The 22,767-nt window shown below is 46.9% G+C and overlaps 1 long non-coding RNA gene across 2 annotated transcripts in view; it reads right to left on the minus strand.

Moving 5' to 3' along the window:
- LOC135213516 (uncharacterized) overlaps positions 1-22,454 on the minus strand; it is a 116,441-nt gene extending 93,987 nt beyond the window's left edge. For both annotated transcript variants that reach the window (XR_010314150.1, XR_010314151.1), the window contains exons 1-2: positions 22,171-22,454; positions 5,860-6,390 (exon numbers count right to left, since the gene is read on the minus strand). This is a non-coding gene — a long non-coding RNA (uncharacterized LOC135213516). The remainder of the gene's footprint in view (positions 1-5,859; positions 6,391-22,170) is intronic.
- Positions 22,455-22,767: the final 313 nt, after the last annotated feature.

Here is a 22,767-nt window from a genome sequence, read left to right on the forward strand (position 1 = left end):
CATGGGTCAGTCAGGTATTCAAATTCTCCACCAATGGCACAAGTGAGAGTCGACTCCCAATGGTCCACCCCATACCCTACCCTTACGGGATAGCGCCAATACCCTTGCAGTGGCCCAGGTATAAGCCTATCCGCCTGCTGGGAGTTCTGCCCCCACTAATGGGGACCGACTCCCCACTCTAAACGTATTGGTGGGCTTCCGGACAAAAGCCAGGAGTCCCATCCCAAACACCAACCCCACCTGGATTCCGATGGGCTGATGTTTGGAGATGGTTCTGCCCTCAAGGTAGCAATGGGAGGGTCCCATCACTACCTCTTGGGTCCAAACCATATCAGGTGGCGACTCAACCACCACAACTCCCACAATTGGCTTCGAATGCAAACCCCTTCCAAAACACGATCCCTTCTCAGACTCACCTACGCAGTAAAATTTAACAAAAGTGGAAAATTCCACATAATTAATCCGAAATGCTAATAAAAATTACATGAAGGAGAAGGATGTAGTAAGAATGAAAAAATTGCAGAAAGAAAGAAAAGTTCTGACTAATTTAGTTGGATCAGCAGCTGGGCCCCAAGGACCACTGAGAAAGCAACCCCACCAGGCATCAGAGCCCAGCTGCTGGTCCCTAAGCCCCCTACCCACGCCAAGGGGTCAGCATCTAGGGGGCCAAGGAGGACCGGGGCAGACCCACCGTCATCCTAGGTTCCTTCTTAGGTCCCCAGAACGACTCCAGCCTCCATGGAGGCTCGGAGGGAGGGAGCACCAATCCTTCCCCAAGGTCGTTGTGCTGACGAACCAGCGCAATGACCTCCGCAAACGACATCTGGATCTCAGGGGTGATCGCATCCTGAGGAGATGGACTGTCAAATCCATCTAGGGAGAACACCTCCCAAGATCCTCCTCCTTCCGCAGGAGGAACCACGTCAGACTTCTCGTGGTCTCCTCCAACAACTTGGGCTTACGATCTGCTCGGTCCGAAGACGGTGCCAGGCTCATAGGCCTTCGTGGCGGGACCGTGAGGAGCGCACTCCTCACAGTCACTCCTAATCGCCCCCCTCCTCCCAGTGTAGCCTGAGGAGGTTGAAGGGATAGGAGAGGAAGACCTGATGCTCCCCCCATGCCTACCAGTATAGCTGGTGGGCTGGGGGGACTGCAGGCGATCGCCAACCTGTGGTGGCGATCAAGCTGCAGGTCCAGTCCCACGGTCTCCCTGGGGAGAACCGCTGGACCAAGGACAGTAGCGATGGTCCCGAGTGTCAGGAGAGCGACTACCTGTCAAGTGATCCGTCTGGTCCCGGTGGGAGCGACGGTCGGGAGACCAGTAAAGTCCACTGGCGCGGTGGTGGGAGCGTGCACCGTTCTCTCGACGCGTCACAGTACCTGGGCGGCCCAGCTGAGACTGGGCCTGGTGACCGGGGGGACCTCTTCCTAGCCTTAGCCTGCGGACTGTCCAGTGGGACCATCGCGTCAACCCTGGGAACTGGGGAATCGCAGCGAGAGCAATCGCTGGTCTGGCAGGAGTCGCCTGAGCGACTGCCATCAGTCTTCCGCTCCGTGTCTGGGTCCTGCCGGTGAGCAGGTTCAGCGGTCTGGACCCCAGCTGCACGGTCACTGGCAGGTGACCGTACACTCGTTACCGCTCGCAATCGAGCGGCGAGACGATTCCCGGTGCAGAGGCAGAGCCTCTGGCACCAGGAGAAGAGGTACCGGTGGTAGTCGATACCCCTCCGGTCCCTGTCTTCTTCTTCCTTGCTTGTTTGTATGGTGTTTTTGCATTGAATGGAACCAGTGGTTATTCAGCAACGGGACAAACGGCTTTACGTGACTTCCAAACCACGTAGAGAGTGAACTTCTATCACCAGAAATACACATCTTTCACTCCTCAATGGAATGGCCGAGAATCGAATCCGTGACCACCGAGGTGAGAAGCAAACACCAAACCAATCACGCCATTGAGGGAGAGACGGGCCCTGTTCCCGAAGGAACAGAAGGACCAGCGGAAGTCCCAACTCAGACCCTTAGAAGTCTCTGAGCGAGACTTCTTGAGGGGGAGGCCACCTTCTTCTTCCTCGGCTGTGGGGCCTTGGAAGTCGAAGGGGAAGAGGCGGCAGCAGAGACGACGAAGAAGACGACGAAGAAGACGACGACAACGACACCTTCCTCTTCTTGGACCTCTTCTTCGTCAGCTTCCTCTGGACCGTCATCAGGTCCTCCATCCAGGACGGAGCTGGGGCAGTTGCCAAAGCAACACGGCCCAGCTGCACCTGTCTGGAGAAACCTGCAGTGGGAGCAGCAACACCACGGGCAGGAACAGAGACGGCAGGATCTGGAACTGGAGCGGCGATGACAGAAACTGGTACTGATGGCTGGTCAAGCGGTGAGTTCTTTGGGCACTCGAGGTCAGGGGCTGGGGCGAGGACTGCAAAACCAGGCGGTGGGGCTGGCTCCTCTCGCAGCACGAACGACAGCGGGGCCTGCACAGCGGCTGATGGAGTCACTGTCGTCACGTGCTGCGTATATACCAAGTGAGGCGGTGTGGCGGGATCACAAGCTAGAAAAAAAAACAAGTGCAAAACCCTTCCCACATTAACCTAAGCGATCCACCTGCCAAACCCACCCTCAGTCACACTTTCTTCTTAACACAACAAATACAGCAGGACAATTGACCTACACCTATACAAAAACAAAACAAAAAAAGCAAAACACATGTAGGTACCTACCAACACTATACAAAAACAAAACGAAAAAACAAAAACACATATACTTACCAACACTCCAGATACTCCGGGCTTTGCTGTGCTGTCTGCCGTCGAGGTCACAGAGATACCAACCACAACCCAGAACCACAACCCACAACCAAAACAACACAACAAAAAAGGGAACACAACAACAAAACAGGAACACAGCCACAAACCAACAACAAACAAGAAACATAACCACAACCTAACAACACAGCAAACAACCAAGGAACAACCACAACTTCACACATAACAACAAAAACTCAACAACACAACAAAAGACCAATGCACAAACAATTACCAACACAAAAAAACAACAACAGGCAAGGCATACACACCCACTAACAACACCAACAACAACCCTCAACTACAACAACTCACATATAATAACAGGAACTCTCATACAACTCAACAAAGACCTCACAGCAGAACAACTCTCAAGCAACAATATCAACTGACAAAACAACAACTAAAACAACAAACAAAACACAACTTAGCTGACTTTCAATTCCTCCAATAAACTTCTGTCCAAACTACTTATCAACACCAGCTCTCCTCTCACCAAAGACTGACTCAAAAAAAACTCAGAACTCTGATCTCTACCAGCAGACAACCCCAGCCAGAACTCACTAACAGCCAATGCAGTCGTTAACCATCCATACAGCAATTACACCCTCTCTCTCTCTCTCCTCTCTCTCTCTCTCACACACACACACAGACGTTGTCAAATGGAACTCCATAACTCCTCCATAGCGGAGCAGCATACCCAGGCGTCAATACGGTCGTCGTTGTGGACGTCACCGGGCCATGCGTCACCGGAGCGGCCAGGTGATACAGCAGCCCCTGAATGCTGGGAGTGCCCAAAAGGCCAAGTAAGCATCAGACCTGCTCGAGGTCTCCACCCGCGTCGGCAGTCACACCTGAGGAGGTAAGAGTCGGGTAGTGGGGGGGGGGGGGGGTTCCCACTCGCCCCGGGGGGGTTCCCACCCCAAGCGGACGGAATACCTCGAGTAAAACTGCAGGTCGGGGTGCTGCACCCCTCCTCTGCACTCGACAGGTCAAGTGAAGAGGTGGAATGCAACACGTCCCCCGAAGGGGAAGGAGCCATACAAGGGAGCTGGCTAGGAGGGAGGAAAGAAGAAAAAGTGCCCGTAATCAAAGGTTTCGCTGGAGAGCTTTATGACGACACCTTGGCCGGTTTACGCGATCTCTTTTTCCCCTCGTAGCGCCCCCACTGCTTCTCCGACCACAACACACATACATTAAAAGTGTCGGTCCAAGAGCATTCTCGCCCTCGGCACCAAGTACATAAGGCATGAGGGTCCACATTCTCTAAGGACCTGAAGGCCCCACAATTACGGCCCTCCACACCGGGGCATAGTCTCCAGCTGGCTGGGGGGCAGGGGGTCTCTCTGTCTCGTGGCTTTCCATGGTCACTCACCACAAGATCACAAAAACAATGAAAAAAGGAACTAAAAGTACTTACAAACACACTCCAAGTACTACAGAAATAGAGAGCATTCACAAAAGCACTTCGTAATTGAAGGTTGAAAAGCATACGATGATGGCGGGCAGAGTGGTGAAAAACACGTCTGTCTCCGACGGCGGCCGAAAGCAAAGTTGGGCAGGACTCCCGACCATCGGACAAGCAGTTACTACCGAACCACTTTGTTCGAAAGCTTACGACCGGTCCAGCTGCTGCTGTAAGTATATTCCATATGTAAAGGATCGATAGTTTGTATTACGTGTTGGAACAAATCAATAGTTTTGCTTGTGAACGGTTTTATTGTGCTGATTACAACTGCAATCTTGAGTAAGATCAATAAACGTTACATTGTTCAAATGAGTGCTGGGAAGGCTGGGAAAGATGGTGGATTGTTTGTGGTTACGAACGGCAAGTCACACGGTTGCCGCCAAATTGGATTTCAAAACTGCCTTGAAAACATATTTTACGAAGAGCTCACATGCTTATTTTAGTTCGTATGCCGCTTTCATATATCACAATATGTTGACGAAACTTCAATCTTTTGAATGGTATGCTTAAAGATGTAATTGTATTCTTGTTTCACCAATTAAATATCAAGTGAATAAGGCTGAGCCATGCTATGACGATCGATCGACTGCGGTTGTTTACCCTATGGCTAGACAATTATTTCACCAATATTGTTCACTAGATGTTGGTTCGCAACAGTCACTACCTACGGGTCCGAGAAAACATGAGCACGAACATAAAAAACTGTTGAAAACATAGCCTTGGAAAGTCGGGTTAAAACTGCTGTAAGTTTGTAACCATACCACAACGTAAATCAAAATCAGGGAGATGGCTGGAGTCTTCTGAAAAATAACCTTTGGTGTTACTTGGGGGATAAAGGGGGTGAAGCCCCCCTACACCAGCTCAGGGCACAGCACCCTAGCGAGTGAAGTTAGGAAGGGAAGGTCTAGTTAGGCCAAGCCATGGCATTCTAGCATTGGTTAGGTTTGTTACGTCTCGTCGTTCTACACTCACTCTAAAGTTTTCTTCATAGCTTACCTACCCTATACCCAGTACCTAGGCCAAGATCTAGGTATTTCTACAGAAGCAATCCGCGGTGGCTTAGACTATGGCAATTGACTGTTTCCTATGTTATTTTAGTTGCTGTACAAGATTTAAAAGTAATATCCATTCGGGCGGCTGTAACTAAGCAGTAATTTACCTTTGAAAGTTACATAATAGCCGTACCAAACTCAAAGGTAAATTAAAGTTTAGTTCCAACCAAACAAAAAAAATATTCCTTACAACACTTGTAAACCAACTAAAATAACATAGAAAATGTCAATTGCCATAGTCTAAGTCACCGAAGAACGGTCCTATAGGACGGTACCAAGTATTCGTTACGGTGAGGGAAATGTAAACACAGCCGCCATGTTTGAACTCCCCAACCACCACGGAGCCACATGTTCACTAAGGGGGGGGGGGGGGGGGGGATTAACGCACAGGGAGTGGGCGGGGTAAGGTGGAAGCTACGAGTTGTCTTAGCAGCACCCAACTGAATAGTAACAGACACCTTAACATAACTTTCGGCAAATGCCTAACACTCACTTCCCTAATAAATAATAAATAAGAATAATGTTTGGACCTTACCTTAAAGGGGTGGAGGGTACAAAGCAGCAGCTGCCTTTAAGAATGCGTGGAGGCAGGTGTTGGGTTCCTCAAAATGCAGCTTGAAATAGGCAACAGCCAAGTACCCGACGAAGTTGTACATTCTCCTCCCGTATCTTGGAGTCGACTGCCGGAGTTCCCTCCACCTCCTCTCGATTGTATTAGTATGGGCACCGGTTTCTGGGTCCACAAAGTTCATAGAGTGGTTGACTGTCAAGTGGACATAACCTTCATCTCCCAGGCAGTCATAAGCCCTCCAACAGTCAGAAATAATAGTGGTATCCGGCACAATGTATTCTTTGATAACTGCAAGCAGAGTCCCACTCGTCCTGTCGGGTACGGGAACAACGAAAAACTCCCGGGTCTGCCTGCAGATACCACCGAACACCCACTGGCCTTCGATGAGGCGACCTACATTGTATTTTCTTCTCCCAAACTTCGCCTCATCGATTTCAACAATTGTGCCGGGCCACCAATTTGCTTCTTCTGTTGGAAGCACCAATCAACTATGACCTGAAATAAAAGTCAGTGTTAGGGGAGGTAGTTAAGTAGGGTAAATTTCATAATAATACAAGGCAGGTTGTGAATGAGAGAGATGGAGGGGGGGAGAGAGAGTGAGGGAGAAGGAGGGGGTAGGAATGGAAAAGGGCGGCGAGGGGATAAGCAAAATACTTACTTCCCGGGAGAAGCTGGCCCAATCATTAATTGTTGAGTCCGACAGTCCAAGTTCTGTTCTCGCAACCTTGTAAGAAAAAAAATCACTCACATACAGGTATGCAAAGAACAGAACTGTCTCAACATCAAGGTGGGACCCAGAGAACCAAGTGCCCTTAAACAAGGAAAAGTAGTAAGAACAGCGTTTCTTTGCTTTCTTACTATGCGATCGATAAGACCGGTCACACCTTAAGGTAAACGTGGAGGGAAAAATACCAATTATAAACCTCAAAACATGAAAATATGGAGTAGGTCATAAATGGTATAGGTATAATATAATATTGCCATTAATCTAGGGCCGGGTCATATCACGGTTACATGTAGAAACCAACAAACTACTCGTAAGGTATTTATTTACCTGAAGCACTTTTTTTGCAAATCTAGGCGGCACTCATTCCCACAATGGGGGCAAAAGACCTGCTTCCTCAGGAGGCCGTGTTCCTGGCATAAACATATCAGCCGTTCATAATTACCTGAGTAATAGGCAGAGAAATCTTTGTAACTCAATGGGGGCAAAAGGCCTGCTTTCTCAGGAGGCCGTGGTCTGGCATGAAAAACGATTGTCTGTTCACAATTACCTGAGTTAATAGCAGAGAAATCTTTGTAAATGGCAGTAACAATTGTTACATAAAGTTGGCAAAGAGTCCCTGGTGAGGGGCTGGGGCGAGCGTGAAGTTGATGCACCAGTCGAAGTCATGGCGGCAGATTCAACAGTGTTGAAGTTGTACGGTTAGGAGGTGGTAGGAGGCCGGACCGTACAAAACAAGGTAGGGGAGGTGGGGTGGAGTAGTAAAAATGCTTTGATGCTATTGGTTGAGGCAGGGTGGGGCTGAGGTAAATGTACAAGCACTTAACAAAATAAGTTGGCAATTTTAAGGGTAATAAAAGGAAATGAGTAGTTAAGGAACTAAATGTAAATGTGGGATGGGTTCAAAATATGAATTAATACAAATACATACATAACGGGCCCAGGAGGGGGTGGGATTTAAGTCCTGGGTGGTAAATGTATAATAGGGCCTAAAGTTGTTTTAATAAATACTAAATACCAAATTAAACATAGGTTACCATATAACAAAACTAATTTAACTTGTAGGGGATGTTGCCTGACCAGGGGGGGTTGGCCCTGCTGTACCCCCCCTTAAAGAACCAAACCAACCTAACATAACCTAACCTAGCAGGGGATGTAACATAACCTAGTAGGGAACTTAACCTAGTAGGAAATGTTGTCTGACCGGGGAGGCGGTACCCCCTTAAAGGCCTAACCTAACCTAGTAAGGAATGTAACCTAACCTAACCTAGTAGGGAACTTAACCTAGAGGGGATGTTGCCTGACCGGGGGGGCGAAGCCCCACCGTAACCCCCCTTGAAGACCTAGCCTAACCTAGTAAGGAATGTAACCTAATGAACCTAACCTAACCTAGTAGGGAAGTTAACCTAGTAGGGAATATTGCCTGACTGGGGCCCCTTACAGGCCTAACCTAACCTAGTAAGGAATTTAACCTAACCAAACCTAACCTAGTAGGTAACTTAGTAGGTAATGTAACCTAACCAACCTAACCTAACCTAACCTAGTGGGTAACCTAGTAGGTAATGTAACCTAACCAACCTAACCTAGTAGGGAATGTTGCCTGACCGGGGGGGGGCTTTGGCCCCTTGTACCCCCTTAAAGGCCTAACCTAACATAGTAAGGAATGTAACCTAACCAACCTAACCTAGTAGGGAATGTAACCTAACCAACCTAACCTAGTAGGGAATGTAACCTAACCAACCTAACCTAACCTAGTAGGGAACTTAACCTAGTAGGGAATGTTGCCTGACCAGGGGGGCCTAGTAGGGAATGTAACCTAACCTTAGCTAGTAGGGAACTTAACCTAGTAGGGAATGTTGCCTGACCGGGGGGGCCTAGTAGAGAATGTAACCTAACCAACCTAACCTTACCTAGTAGGGAACTTAACCTAGTAGGGAACTTAACCTAGTAGGGAATGTTGCCTGACCAGGGGGTGAACCCCTTAAAGGCCTAACCTAGTAAGGAATGTAACCTAACCAACCTAACCTAGTAGGGAACTTAACCTAGAAGGGTTGTTGCCTGACCGGGGGGCGATCCCCTTAAAGGTCTAACCTAACCTAGTAAGGAATGTACCCTAACCAACCTAACCTAGTAGGGATGTTGCCTGACCAGGGGGGATTCACCCCCCCATACCCCCCCTTGAAGACCTAACCTAACCTAGTAAGGAATGTAACCTAACCAACCTAACCTAACCTAACCTAGTAGGGAACCTAACCTATTAGGGAATATTGCCTGACCGGGGGGGGGGGGGGGGGGGGTGCCCCCTTAAAGGCCTAACCTAACCTAGTAAGGAATGTAACCTAACCAAACCTAACCTAGTAGGGAATGTAACCTAACCAACCTAATTTAGTAGGGAACTTAACCTAGTAGGGACTGTTGCCTGACCAGGGGGCAGAGCCCCCCCGTACCCACCCTTGAAGAACTAACCAACCTAGCCTAACCAGATACCCCCCTTCAAGGAAGTAAAACTAGCAGATAAACCAACATTTAACAAACTAAACCTAGTAGGGTATGTTGCCTAACCGGAGGCAACATATAAACCTAACTTTGAAGGGTGTGGAAGTGTTGTAAAATGTTAAAAGTAACCATACATAACTGCTTAATAGTAAGGAAACTGGAAGGGAGGTGTAAATTGTAATGTCTGTAAAACGGTATAATGGAATAAATTTAAATGTAGGTTTTATAATAATAATGGCAAACTATATATTTAAATGTAGGTTTTATAATAATAATGGCAAACTTTAATCTAGGTATTGGTATGGGTGAGAAATGCATTATAAATGGTGTAACGTAAAGAGCCAGTCGTGAATACTGGAAAGGGGAGGGATTGAGTTGTGTATAGATCATATAGGGAGTGTGTATGTAATATGCAATGCAATGTACAATTTCACGTAACAGGTAGGTAGGTAGGTATCAAAACGTCCTAAAACCTAGTTCTAGTATCAACATGTAGGCATTTTTAGGTGTCTGTCCTCAATTATAACATAATATTTCAAATTATATATGGTGAAATTATTAGGTGGGGATATTTCAAAACAGTTATTATACAAATACTATGGAAAAAGGAAAAGGAATAAACATGACAATTTGTCGAAAATTGCATTTTTCCTAAACTATACAACCTGAGGTCCTTTAACAATGGGAGTAGCTAGCGGCAGCTGGAACGGTCGTAAGCTTCGAACAAGGGGAGAACGGTAGTTAACTGCTTGTCCGACAGTCGCGCGGAAACAAATCACTTTTGCTTTTGGCCCATGCAAAATACGCAGAGTGAGGGGTGGCATGAGGAGGGACTATATGTAAAGGACCTCAGGTTTGTATAGTTAGGAAAAAAAATGCAATTTTCGACAAATTAGTCATTTGTTCCGATACGTAATACAAACCATCAGTCCTTTAAACAATAGGAAGACTCACTTCTTGTGGGAGGAATCTGAGTCTTTTGATGAACAGACTGGTGTTCGTCCATCCCTGGAATGCCTCCCTGGTCGTAAGAGCGAGGGAGGGATCCAAGCCTCTGTCCGATTGATCGGGGTGTGCACCGCAGGATCAATGGTCAGACCTCTGGGCCGAGTACTAAGAGAGAGGCAAGCGTATCTCTTCGTACCAGCAAGCAAGAACTTGTTCCTGTTTGCAAGAGGCAACATAAAGTATGGGTTGTCTCAAGCTGGCATCCACTTCCTCCCCCTTGTTGGAGGAAGTGGTGGATATACGCTCCATCCCTAGTGAAAGGGATACGATGGGGCTCTGTTGAGTAGCTCACCTGCATCCTGTCCTTATCCAGCTCAGGGTGACGACCGTGTCCCTCTAACCACAGGTAAGAGGGGAAGAAAAGATGGGAAGAGGAGCCAGTCACACTCTCATTCACTCATCCATTCTTATGGTCACACCAGGACTCGATGCTGTTCAGCCTGCGAGGGTCTGGGTTCGCTACACAACGTGTTGAGCAGCCACCACGGGTCCCAAGGAAAAAGATCCAAGGACCTGTGGGGCAATATCCCGAAGGTAGAAGGAAAGGGCATGTGGTCTGGTTGACCGAGACCCCTGCCTTCAGTACCTGCGCCACAACGGAGAAGTTCTTGCGGACAAGGCAGCATCTCCTTCGCATCGAAGGCGGTGAAGTCCATTAGGGAGGGGATTGTGAACGACTCGAACCAATCGTCAGGGACCGAAGGGTTCTGAGTCTTCGCTACGAAGTTCGGTACGAAATCGAGAGTCACGGATACCCCATCCCCTGGATGCTTGACTTCGCAGGAGAAGTCATGCAGTTCCTCAGAGGAAAAGAAGGAAATAGTCGCATGACCTATCCCTCTTCTCTACTTCGGTGATGTCCAGTACCCATACTGGTCTGTCCGTTTGCCACGAAGTCCTCTCGCATCCTCCCCTATCCCCATGCAGCGAAGTTCTCGGTAGTGGATAGGACACCGACACTCCATGGTGGGTGTCAATGGTATGGGTACTGGTGACAAGCTATTAAACGAAGTAATTGAATTCGGCTCTTGTAACAACCGAACTAAGTCAACAGCGTAGTTCGTAACTGACTCGGACGCTCTGACAGCTGCCGACTGACTGCGTTCGGTAGGAGGCAAGTTGTCAAAGCATCCGAGTAAGTCACGTGACCTTCGCCTTTAAAGGGTTATGCCGAGAGATCAAAACAAATAATGTATTTGTTTTGTCACCAATGCCTGGACAGCGATGGGGATGATTGATTCTTTAAGGCATGTGCCCAACAGGCGAAAGTCAATTGCCTTCTAGAGACCGAGGTCCCTGAAGGTAAAACATCTCCCATGGTTTTTGTTGAATCTCAGCTAAGTAGAAACAACACTATGTACCGTTGAAGACGAAGGTAGATATTGAATGCAACCTACGTCTTCACAGATGAATCGAGAGAAGGATTCTCAAGATTCATAACCTGTGCTTACAAATGACTGAAAACGCTAACCGCTATTTCATTGCTGTCCGGTGAGAAGTCGTAGTTGCAATGAAAGCGGGGCGTTCTTCAGTAATGAAAACACAGGGGAAAGCCGCCTGAAGAACTGCTTCTCATGGGCTGAACATTTGGAAGTAGAGCTGTCAGGTCGGAGAGTAGGTGATGTCTTCTGACACATCTCGTAATTCGGTTGAACAATGAACAATTGTACACCTACGAATAAGAGATATTTTGAAGACAAACTCAGATGTCTGCAAAATCATTCGCATTATCGCAGTGCGATGCAGCGGGAGACTTGTACAGACTTCTGTTACCGTGCGGTAAACAGAAAGATGAGAGTCGAATAGATATCTCTGTTTAAAATTCTCGCAATACCGAAGACGATGAATACTAGCGTCACAGCAGTAGATGGGTCATTCATGTATGCGAGAATCCCCATTAATCAGAGACTTAAGTCGTGATTGTTGGGCAGAGATACGGTTGGTATTCAATCAAAGCAGGTGAGAAATTACATAACCAACCGTCCATCTCAAAGCGGCAGCTGTACTGAAATGCCTCGGGCAATTCAATACGCAGTAGCTGTCGCTGACTCGTCATCCTGAGTTGCCAAGTAATCCTTTCCACGAAGGAATGCGTTCGGCTAGAACCACCGAGCATAAAAAGATATGCTCGAGCAATTATATTTATGCGAAACGAATTTCGGTAAATATAAAAGCTTAAATGGTGTTGTTGTGACAACACCATAAGTATATAAAATTGACTGGAAACTCCTGGGAGGTTGCAGGCAACCCGAGTTGCAGTTCAATTAGAATACTTTTCGTCTAAGTCGCAATCCGTAGAATAACCAGGATATGCGCCTACCCCTCGGACCATTCAACTGCTTAGCAGAATCATGTCGCGAGGTTAATATTACGTAGTATATTTGTAGGATTCTGACAACGATCTCCACCTAAATTCTTTCCTTCAAGAAAACAAAATAAGGATTGGCGATCGACCAACCTTCGGTCTCTATCAAAGAGAGTGAAGAAGTCTTCCTCGAAGGAAGCTTCAATGGTGAACAGAATACTAAGACGATAGTTCAAGCCAAACTTGGATATTCCCGTCCGTTCTTCTCTATTCCAGGTTGGTCGCCTACTGTGAGATAGTCTTCTTTCAGCAGCAGTCTTCTTCCTAATGCTAGAAATTCCAGGAATTCGAGCATAGGCGAGGTTCCCGATTATCGTGTAACATATCGGGGATTCCCGTCTCGCTCACTTTGGACCGTGGTCTCGCCTAAGTGTTTTGGAGATCGTCGAAACTCTAACACTCTGAATGCGCTAGAAATTCCGTAGAATTCTAAGCAGTCTGCGAAACCCCCACCGAATTCGTCAAACGATATCGGCTGGTGGTCCTCTCGATTCCCGTAGAAATCGAGAATGGGGCAGGATCCCTCCTCAACGACCGGGGCTTACGTCAGGTAGGACCCGAAGGTCCCCCCGGCCCCCCGGTAGCGCAGTCCCCAACGTGGAATCCTACAGAGAAATCTCTGTAGGATCCCTCCCCTTTCCCTCGTAGCCGTAAGGAGAGAGGGAATGGGGGAGGAATTGGATACTCGCTCGCCTTCCCAGTGGAACTAGCAGTTGGAGAAGAGTAGGAGCAGCCATCGCCGCCTTGCGGCGATGGCCTCTCAGAGTCTGGGAAAACGTATCGTCAGGAGAAAACGTTTTCCCGAGGAGGGTTACGAACTCTCACTGTAGGTAAGGGTCTGCCGCCACTGTGAACGTCGTCTGGGTGGGGCTGATCGACACCTGACAGGAGAGAGCCGATACCGTCCCCTCGACTCATTCCAGTCCTCGTCGAGGTCGAAACCTCTCCAGGCGACCGAAGGAGTATTTAAATACGGTGTCCGAAGACACGTAGAAACGCCGCTGTCGCAGTAGAGGAGGTGGAAGTAGCTTGATCGACCGGCCAGAACTGAGAGAGCCTTCTTGTCCGGAGACGAGAGACTCTGGTTCAAGACAGAATCGGCAAGCTCCGATCGCGGCAAACCCACCGTCGGTTTGGGTTCCCTCTCGGGCCCCCAAAACGACTCGAGCAGAGACCGTGGGGGCTCTGCTGTGGGAGCGGCAATCCTCCGCAAGGTCATTATGCTGACGAAATCAGCTTAATGACTTCTGCAAATTCCTCTGTATCTCGGGAGTAACCGTGTCTTGCGGAGTAGGACCGTCCAGTCCCTCCAACAAGAACAGATCCCGAGATACTCCTCCTTCAGAAGGAGGAACAGCGGCAGACCCCTGACGGTCGCCTCCCGCTACTTGCGCGTATGCTCCTGGTCGCGTCTAGAACCGTGCCTGGTCCATACGGCGTCATAGCGGGATTCGCGAGCGGCGCACCTCTCGCGATCACTCATAGGTACCGCCCTCGCTCCTCCCGGTGTAGCCCGAGGAGGTTGAAGGTACAGGAGAGGCAGACCTGACGCTCCCCCCTAGCTCGCTGGCAGGACCAGCGTGCTTGGAGGGCTGCTGCTGATCGTCCACCAACCGCAGTGGCGATCGAGCAGCAGGCCCTAGCCTTGCCGCTCGCCTGGGGCGAGAGGCTCGGCTGAGAACGTCGACGCTGATCTCTAGCGTCAGGCGAGCTGTTGCTGGTTACCGTCTCCGCCCGGTCCCGATGGGAGCGGCGTCAGGTGACCTGCTAGGCTCGTTGTCGCGGTGAGACCGGCGAGCGTCCTCCTCGGCGCGTCGAGCCGCTGGTACCAGCCGTGGCTGGTACCGACGACCGCGGGGACCCCTTCCTCGCCTCAACCCGTGGCTGGTTGGTCAGCGACCGGTCACGTCAACCCGAGCAGCCAGCTGGTCGCTGCGAGAAGCGTCCACTGGCCTAGCGAGAGTCCGTCTGCACGACACTCGCCAGTCTTCTGCTCCGCGCTTCGGTCTTGGTGGCGAGCGAGCTCGAGTGTCAAGACTTTGGCTGGACGGTCTCCCGCGGAGACCATCCAATCGGTACTTCTCGCTAACGAGAAGCCGAGGCGGATCCTGGTTTAGCGGCAGAACCGCTAGAACCAGGCGAGGAAGTGCCAGCCGAAAGCTGGTACTCCTCTGGTCCCCGTCTTCTTCTCCTTGGTAGAAGAAAACGACGGGCCCCTGTTCCGAGGGAGCAGGAGGACCAGCAGAAGAGCTCCCCGAATCGCCGGAGCGAGACGGGCCCTTAGAAGGTCCCGAAGGAGCCTTCTTAGGGGGAAAACCCGGGTTACCAGCTGGTCGCTGCAAGAGCGGCCGCTGGCCTGGCAAGAGTCACCCTGAGCGTCTCTCACCAGCCTTCTGCTCCGTGCCGCATCTTGGCGCCGAGCGAACTCTGGCGCCGAAACTTGGCTGCACGGTCTCCCGAGGAGAACGTACACTCGGGATCTCTCGCGAACGAGAGACCGAGCCGGAACCTGGCGTAGCGCATCGCCGCTAGCACCAGGCGAGGAAGTACCAGAGACTAAACCGATACTCCTCTGGTCCCCGTTCTATCTCTTCCTTACGGAGGGAGACGGGCCCCACCCGCTCCCGAAGGAGCAGGAGGACCAGCAGAAGGACCCCCGTCCCACCGGGGTGGGACGGGCCCTTAGAAGTTCCCGAAGGAGGCTTACTTCAGGGGGGAAGGCAGCCTTCTTCTTCTTCGGCTTATGGGCCTTAGAAGTCGAAGGGGAAGAGGCAGCAGCAGACGATGAAGAAGAAGATGACAGCTTCCTCTTCTCCTCTTCCCCCTTCCTCGTCAGCTCACGCAGGACAGTCGTCAGGTCTCCATCCAGGCCGGAGCCGGGCTATTGCCGAAGCAACACGGCCCGACTGCACCTGTCCGGAAGGAGCCTGGGGACTGGGGAAGACAACACCGTGGGCAGGACCAGCATAGGACAGGCACAGGAACCAGGAGCGACAGGAACAGCAACCAGCTCAGGAGCGGCAGGAACAGCGGCAGCGGTAGACCCAGAAGGGACAGCCAGCCACAGCGGGAATCACATCAGCGCAGGTACGGCAGGCCCAGCGATCGCCTCGTAGAATCATCGGCAGCCAGCGGAACCTGGGTCCTGGCGGCCGGTCCAGGGGCGAGCTGCTGGAACAGCGGAAGTCTGGGGCAGGCAACACGAAGAAAACAGGCGGCAGCGGCAACCTCACCTCGGTACGGCTGCGGCCCTAGTAGCGGCAGACGGCGTCATCGACACAGCATGGGGAGTGTAGACCAGGAGGGGGGGGAGCAGCATAAGCGGCCGTGGTAGTAGTGGAGACCGCCCAGGACCTCGCTAGACGCTGCAGCAGCCCGTGGATGCTAGGCACGCCCTGCCTCCGCGGTGGTCCATACCTGTCCAAGGTCGTCTCCCACGGATGTAGCACCTGCGGTAACATAGATAGATTAGTAAGAGGGGTTCCCTCACGCACGGGGGGAAGACATGCCCCACCCCGAACGCAAGGAAGACCCCAAATACAAAATACAACGAAGAAGCTGAGCGGGGGGCAGGAAGGAAGACGAAGAATCGGATACCAAGGGAGTCGCGGGAGAGCTTTCCGACGACTTCCTGGCAGACCTTCGCTTCCCCTACCCCGCACAGCAGTGAAAAGTAATATGAAAATGAAACAGAATACTGCCCTTGCGATTCACTTCATAGAACTTAAAGGGGGAAAAGATCAATTCCCAGGGTAAGAACGGAAACTTGATCCAATAATATGATGCTATCATAAAATATATATGAAAATGAAACAGAATACTGCACTTGCGATTTCATTTTCACATAAAAAAATCGTAAGGATCAATTCCCGGGTAAGAACGAAAATTGATCCAAATTAAATTTCATGTAAATAAATACATGAAAATGAAAAGAATATTGCAATTGCGAATCCACTTTCATGCATTCTATTATACAAAATTAAAAGGCTCGTGCCGAGCGCAATCACACTCTCGGTAACGAACGCACAGGGCAAAAATATAATGAAAAGAGTACTTACATCTTTCAATTACACACTTTCGCCCAAAATACATGACTCGGCGCGAGCGCGCCCGCCCTCGGCACCGAGACATAATTCAAGGGTTCAATTCATGAAAAGAGAGGAAATCGCCGCATCTACGGCGATAACTCCATGTTGGTTCATAATTAAGTAATGAAAATGAAAACAGTGTGTTACTTAGTTTCATTTTCAAGTCAAACAAAAACCATTAGTAGAAAACACAATATAAACAAAGCATACGACGATGAAGCGGGCAGAGAGCGATGACGAACACGTCCTTCACACCCGCGGCCGAAAGCAAAAGTGGTTTGTTTACCTCCCAGTCGCGCGGCGCGCGACTGTCGGACAAGCAGTTAACTACCGTTCTCCCCTTGTTCGAAGCTTACGACCGTTCCAGCTGCCGCTAGCTACTTCCTATTGTTAAAGGACCGATGGTTTGTATTACGTATCGGAACAAACTAGAATTCACTTAACATGTTTAATAAACAAATTAGGTAAATGCTTTTATGTAACTCAACGTATGGTTACAGCCAGGGTTCCCAGATGACACCACTACAACCAGCCAAAGTCTACCATGAAAACCAGCCAAAATCCCGCCAAATGGAAATCCAAACCAACCCAAATAACCGCCAAATATATGTGTGTTATATTTACTTTTATAAATGCATATTTTTTATCATATATATGCTTGTATAGCAGTACCATAGTTTTAGTTACATAATATAAACTAATATAAGAATACAGAAAAAAAAAACGAGAATGAACTGAAATTTTGAAATGAGGCTTGCTCTCTGAGAATCCGGCGGCCTGTTTTGTGGTCGTCTGGTGTGTGTGTGCTTTTTTTTTTTATTCCATCGACATATTTTACTTAAATGTTACCAAGATTTTACTGAAAACCTATTCAAATTCCCCAGATTTTCCTGAAAACCTTTAAAAATTCCCAATCTGGGGACAGATTCCTCAAACGTGGGATCACTGTTTAGCACAAATAGAAAGTTTCTGAAAACCAGCCAAAAAACCGCTAACCAGCCGAAGTGAATTTGTACCCACCAAATTAGGAAAAAAAAAAAAAAGCCAAATTTGGTGAGAAACCGCCAAACCTGGGGGGAGCGCTGTAAACAAGCATCCTCACTCAGTCCGGTAGCAACGTAGGGTCATACTGTAACGTGTTTGGCTAAATACATGTATCCCTCCCGTAAACAAGCATTTTTTTCCTCACTAAGAAGTCTGAGTTTAGGCCAAAAGCTCCCTTACAGTTAGCGCATGCGCAGTAGCATTAGCGCATGTGCAGTAGCATTAGCGCATGCATAGTACGATTCAGTGTTGTGGTAGTAGTAGTAGTAGATGAATATGGATGTGGAACGGCTCCGCTATCACTAGTTTTGTTATCTCTTATTTCCGCCTGTATTTCGTGTTTTTAAAAGTGATAAATGTGGGAAATGCCACAATAACACAGCAAAACTCCCCCCAAGTGGTTTCTCCCCACCCCCCCCCAAACCCAAAACCGGTTTCCCGCCACTGGGGGTCCCCCTTACCGTAGGATAGAGTTGGGGTTTTGTCCCCACCCAAAACCCCAGTTCCCAATGGGGGTCCCCTTTACCATAGGATAGAGTTAGAAGGTAAATTAGTGTCGTTCGAATAAATATTACTTCAAATTCTTGTTCACGAGGTAAAACTGCATAGAAAAACCGCAACTGCCATACTCTGGGCCGCCGCGGATAGGTACAGTATGCAGCAAAACTCGAGTGACCCGATTTCAGTGATTTTCGTTCAAAAAGATGCTACTACTGGCAACTCTTACCTTCTTCACATTTCTAATGACACTGAATGCAACGGCGAAACATTTTGGAACTTCGCTCATAAAAAGATACAGTTCATTTAGCATGGTTTTATAGTATAATGTTTATATTTTTTATCAAATATAGCTAGGTCATTAGAAAAAAACATTAACACCTTAGTTTTTTAATCATGGTAAATATGAAAAGACGTAAATATTAAACGAATTTTACATGTTAGCCATCATAGTAATTTATTTAATGTAATGAACGTAACGGAGATGTAGTTGTGGGCGTGGCCTAACATGACGTCAACTGTGGTCATTTGCCAAACATGGTTGGAGCAACCCGACAGCGACCGGAAACGTCACCCCCAACAAGGAGAGCTATAGTTGAGCTGCATCTCGCCAGATTTTCAAAAAAAGACATAGCTAATCGTCTTAATATCAACAAGACAACTGTGTATAGATGGCTAAAACGATACAACGACGGAGAATGATTGACAAGCAACCCTAGATCTGGGAGACCCCGCTGCACAACCGCAGAAGAAGACGAAGTGTTAATTAACTTTATAACCAAACACCCGTTTTCGTCATCATTTTCAGTGAAACGAGAAACAAATATACAAACATCAGTTGACACTGTAAGACGTCGGTTTCGAGAAGCTGGTCTTCTATGTAGGAAACCTGCGCTCAAGCCTCTACTTACACAGACGCATATGGACCATCGTCTCGGGTTTGCGCTCGAATATCTGTCCAAGAGCGAGCAGTTTGGGAAACTGTTATATTTTGTGACGAGAAGACTTTTGCAACGACCAAAACAGGGAAGACTGCACTACTGGCGTCCAGGAAAAACCAGGTAATGAACATTTACTTATTTTGCCTTATATTTTTACGTGGTAGCCTAGGTGTGATATACTTTGTATTATAGGCCTAGTCTGTATATATGATGCTAAAGCTTTAATGAATAGTAATTCCTCTTACACTGGTTTTTTAAACCTGCTGACAAATATCTTTAATGGAAGTTACGATGTAATCAGGGAGAAATAATGCAAGAGAAGATATAAATTAATCTGACCTAGGGTGGGAGTTGGGAATTGTCATTACTGAGGAAGCAGTTTAAATATCTATAAAATCCCGCCAAATTCCGCTTCGACCGCCTGCGCTTCGAAGTGTTGCCTTGGCGGGAAACCATCGCAGAGGAAGTTCGTGCTAGCTTTCCTTCGAGTCTCGTGAATGTTTGAATACACATTGCACTGTCTTAAAAGTCGTTTAAGGTTACTATGCTATGCAAACTTTCCTTATGCCTCTTTTCCGAATTCATAATATATACTATTAGGCCTACAACCAAAGATTTCTTTTAATTATTTCACTGTTAAAACTAAGTATCTGGCAGAAAATACAACTGACGTAGCTGTTTCTAATATTTAAATAAGTTTTGGTTAAATGCATATTAAAGAACTGTATATATATATATATAATTATATATATATAATATATATACATAGTTTATAGAATAACCTTATAGTGTTTCTTAACAATGCACTTCAAGTCTTAAAAGTTAAAAGTTCGGTGTTATAGCAATATACTGAAAGTATAGGCTTAATAAAAGCGCCAGTTTCTTTTTTTCTAATCCATAAGATCTATGATGAGAGGAAGAACTGCAGTTAAAACGTTTCTTTTATATTTAAAAGTAAGCCCACTGTCATTGTTTTCCTTCCGAATATCTGTATATATTTTCTCTAAATCCTTCTCTCTATTTTTTTTCAGATTTGAGGATAAATATGTAGAACCAAATCGACGAAGTGGGAGGATAACCGCTGGCCTTTGGGGTTGGATGGCGTCTTGCGGACCAGGTGCTTTAGTGCCAATCCATGAGCGACTTAAATGGCAGGCAGTATGTTGACATTCTTGACGAAGGTGCTGATTCCATCTGTTAGGATGCTACTGATTCCGGAACCGTTGCCCATATTCTTGGCAATGGACAACTCCTCTGTTCATAATAGCATGCCAGTAAGAAAGTGGTTACAGCAGCATCCAGAAGTTATTCGGATCGACTGGCCTGCAAAATCTCCGGATCTCAATCCCCATTGAAAATTTTATGGGCCATTATGACAAAGGAATGGGATGGCTCCGTTCTGAACAGTAAACAAGCCATCATAAGCCATTGCTTGTCAGTGTGGGAGTCAATGCGTGGGGAAAATATTTGCAGTAGACTGGTTGACAGTATTCCTAGACGGCTTAATTCGGTAATAGACAACCTAGGCTCACATACTAAATATTAAATTAAACCCTCTCTCTCTCTCTCTCTCTCTCTCTCTTGTAGTATGTATGTATGTGTAGCTATTATGTATGACGTGTTTTAAAAGACGAGGTTGTGTTTACTCTATTTGTTTTGCTGGAATTTGTATATTATTTTCACAGGGCCAGGGACCTATGTATTTCAAAGAATTATACGTATTTTTTAAAAATAATTATGAATTGGTATACCATTTACTTAACCTATACCGTTTTTATTATCAATCATCATTTCATTATTTGCTGCTTGGTTTATTAATGCCTTTACTAAGTTACATTTCTTGAGATCTACCTAAGATTTCATTAGACCCAACTGGTGAAGGGTGCATAGTGGCCCGCCAATGGCTTAGCTTGCCTTACCCGTAGGCCAAGTGCACTTCACGCTTCTCGATTATATCATTCTCATTAAGCCTATAGGCCTATGAAGCAAATAATGACGGAAGTATACCACACCAAGACTGTGGAAGAATTTCACAAATCCTGCTTTATGGTCTTATAGACACCCTTCATAAGTTACAAAGATTTGATGCAACTTGTTGCTGTCTGGAATATAGCCCAGTATGTTTATAAGCCAATAGCATTGGCCTAGCCATTATTGTTTATAATACGTTGCAGTTGTCATTCTGTAGAATCTGCACTCGACAGTTGTAGCTGATAATATCCGACCTGATTATAGTCTTCCATTCCTAAAGTAAAAGTAAAATAATATAAATTAGTTGTGTTTCTAATAGCGAAGATTACTCTTCACCTCGCTTATTTATTCAGTTATTTATTATTTACTTTTCTTCAAACTGAAGAAACCCTCGGGAGACTAGACTTATGTAGCACTAGCTATAACCTAAGCCTAAGCCATAATTTATTGCAAGTATCGAAATCATGATCTCGACTAACATTTGCTTTATACACAAAGCCACAAAAGCTAAAAGTAATAACTTCGAATTCATATCCCAAATGCACCCATTTTTATCATTAGACTATGCTCTGCTCAACTTTTCTCTTGCTCTCCATCGCGATGTCCTCTTTCACAGTGTCCAGACTGACGATTCCACACGACTCATGGAAGTCACGGTGATCTGAGGTTTTCATGCTACAGTAACGTATTTAGTTTTCGTTCAGAAATATTGTAGCGTGAAATATTTTTGGTTTTCAGGTTCCAATATATTTCAATTATAAGATTCTATATAACAAGTGACCAACTTTTCCTCATATATACACTTTATAAAATACGAGATTTAATACTAAGTGGCAACTTGAGAACAACGCTTGTCCAGTACAAAAATAAAAAAGTCACACGAGTTTTGCTGCATACTGTACACTAGATCTACCAAGATCTACATTACTACTACTACTACTAGTAGCAAGCCTACTTCTCTCTTTAGACTTTGGTATACTACCTAGGCTAGGCTAGGCTACACAAGTCACGAGTCTGATGGCAACTCACTGCGGTAAAATCAAACTGGCTGGTCTTACCTATATACTTAGCCTATTATAAAAATTGTAATCATGAAAGTCTATATGGGAAAACAAATCACTGACAGAAAATCAAGCATACCTAGATCTGGGAGTTCTTGGATAATTGTTGACAGCCTAGTATTAGTAGGAGGTACTAGGTATCAGCAGGCATTTCCCCAACGGAGACAATTCACTTCGTTCCTTGTCTTCATACCCAAGTATATGTAGGTGTGATGGGTAGGTAGAAATACCTGGTCACGATTCAAGACGACAAGTCAAAATGGGTTATGGGAAGCACTAAGTCTAGGGAGCGTGTCAGGACCAGATTCAGGAAGCCAAGGCCAAAGTCTTTGGCCAGGGCCTGACATCTATGATCTACCTGCTGCTCTGCTCAGTCTGCTGTCAGTGTCAGACTGTCTGTTAGGAGCGTTACCTACAATTATGATATAATTTTATATTTCTGAAAATACACAGTAGAAATAAGTCAAGAGGTACACAATATTATATGTAAACTATATGGCATGGTACATCTGTGATACGACTATGACGAGACCCAGATAGCTACACATTTATCCGGATTTCATATTAATTTGTTTTGGAGAGAACGAGCAAGTTCTTACCGTAGGAAATGGGTATTTTTAGTCGGAAACTAAAAATGAGGCATAGTGTTAACAATATCGACCTTTATAACTTTATA

This window comes from Macrobrachium nipponense, chromosome 43, assembly GCF_015104395.2.
Source record: "Macrobrachium nipponense isolate FS-2020 chromosome 43, ASM1510439v2, whole genome shotgun sequence".
Classification (NCBI taxonomy): domain Eukaryota; kingdom Metazoa; phylum Arthropoda; class Malacostraca; order Decapoda; family Palaemonidae; genus Macrobrachium; species Macrobrachium nipponense.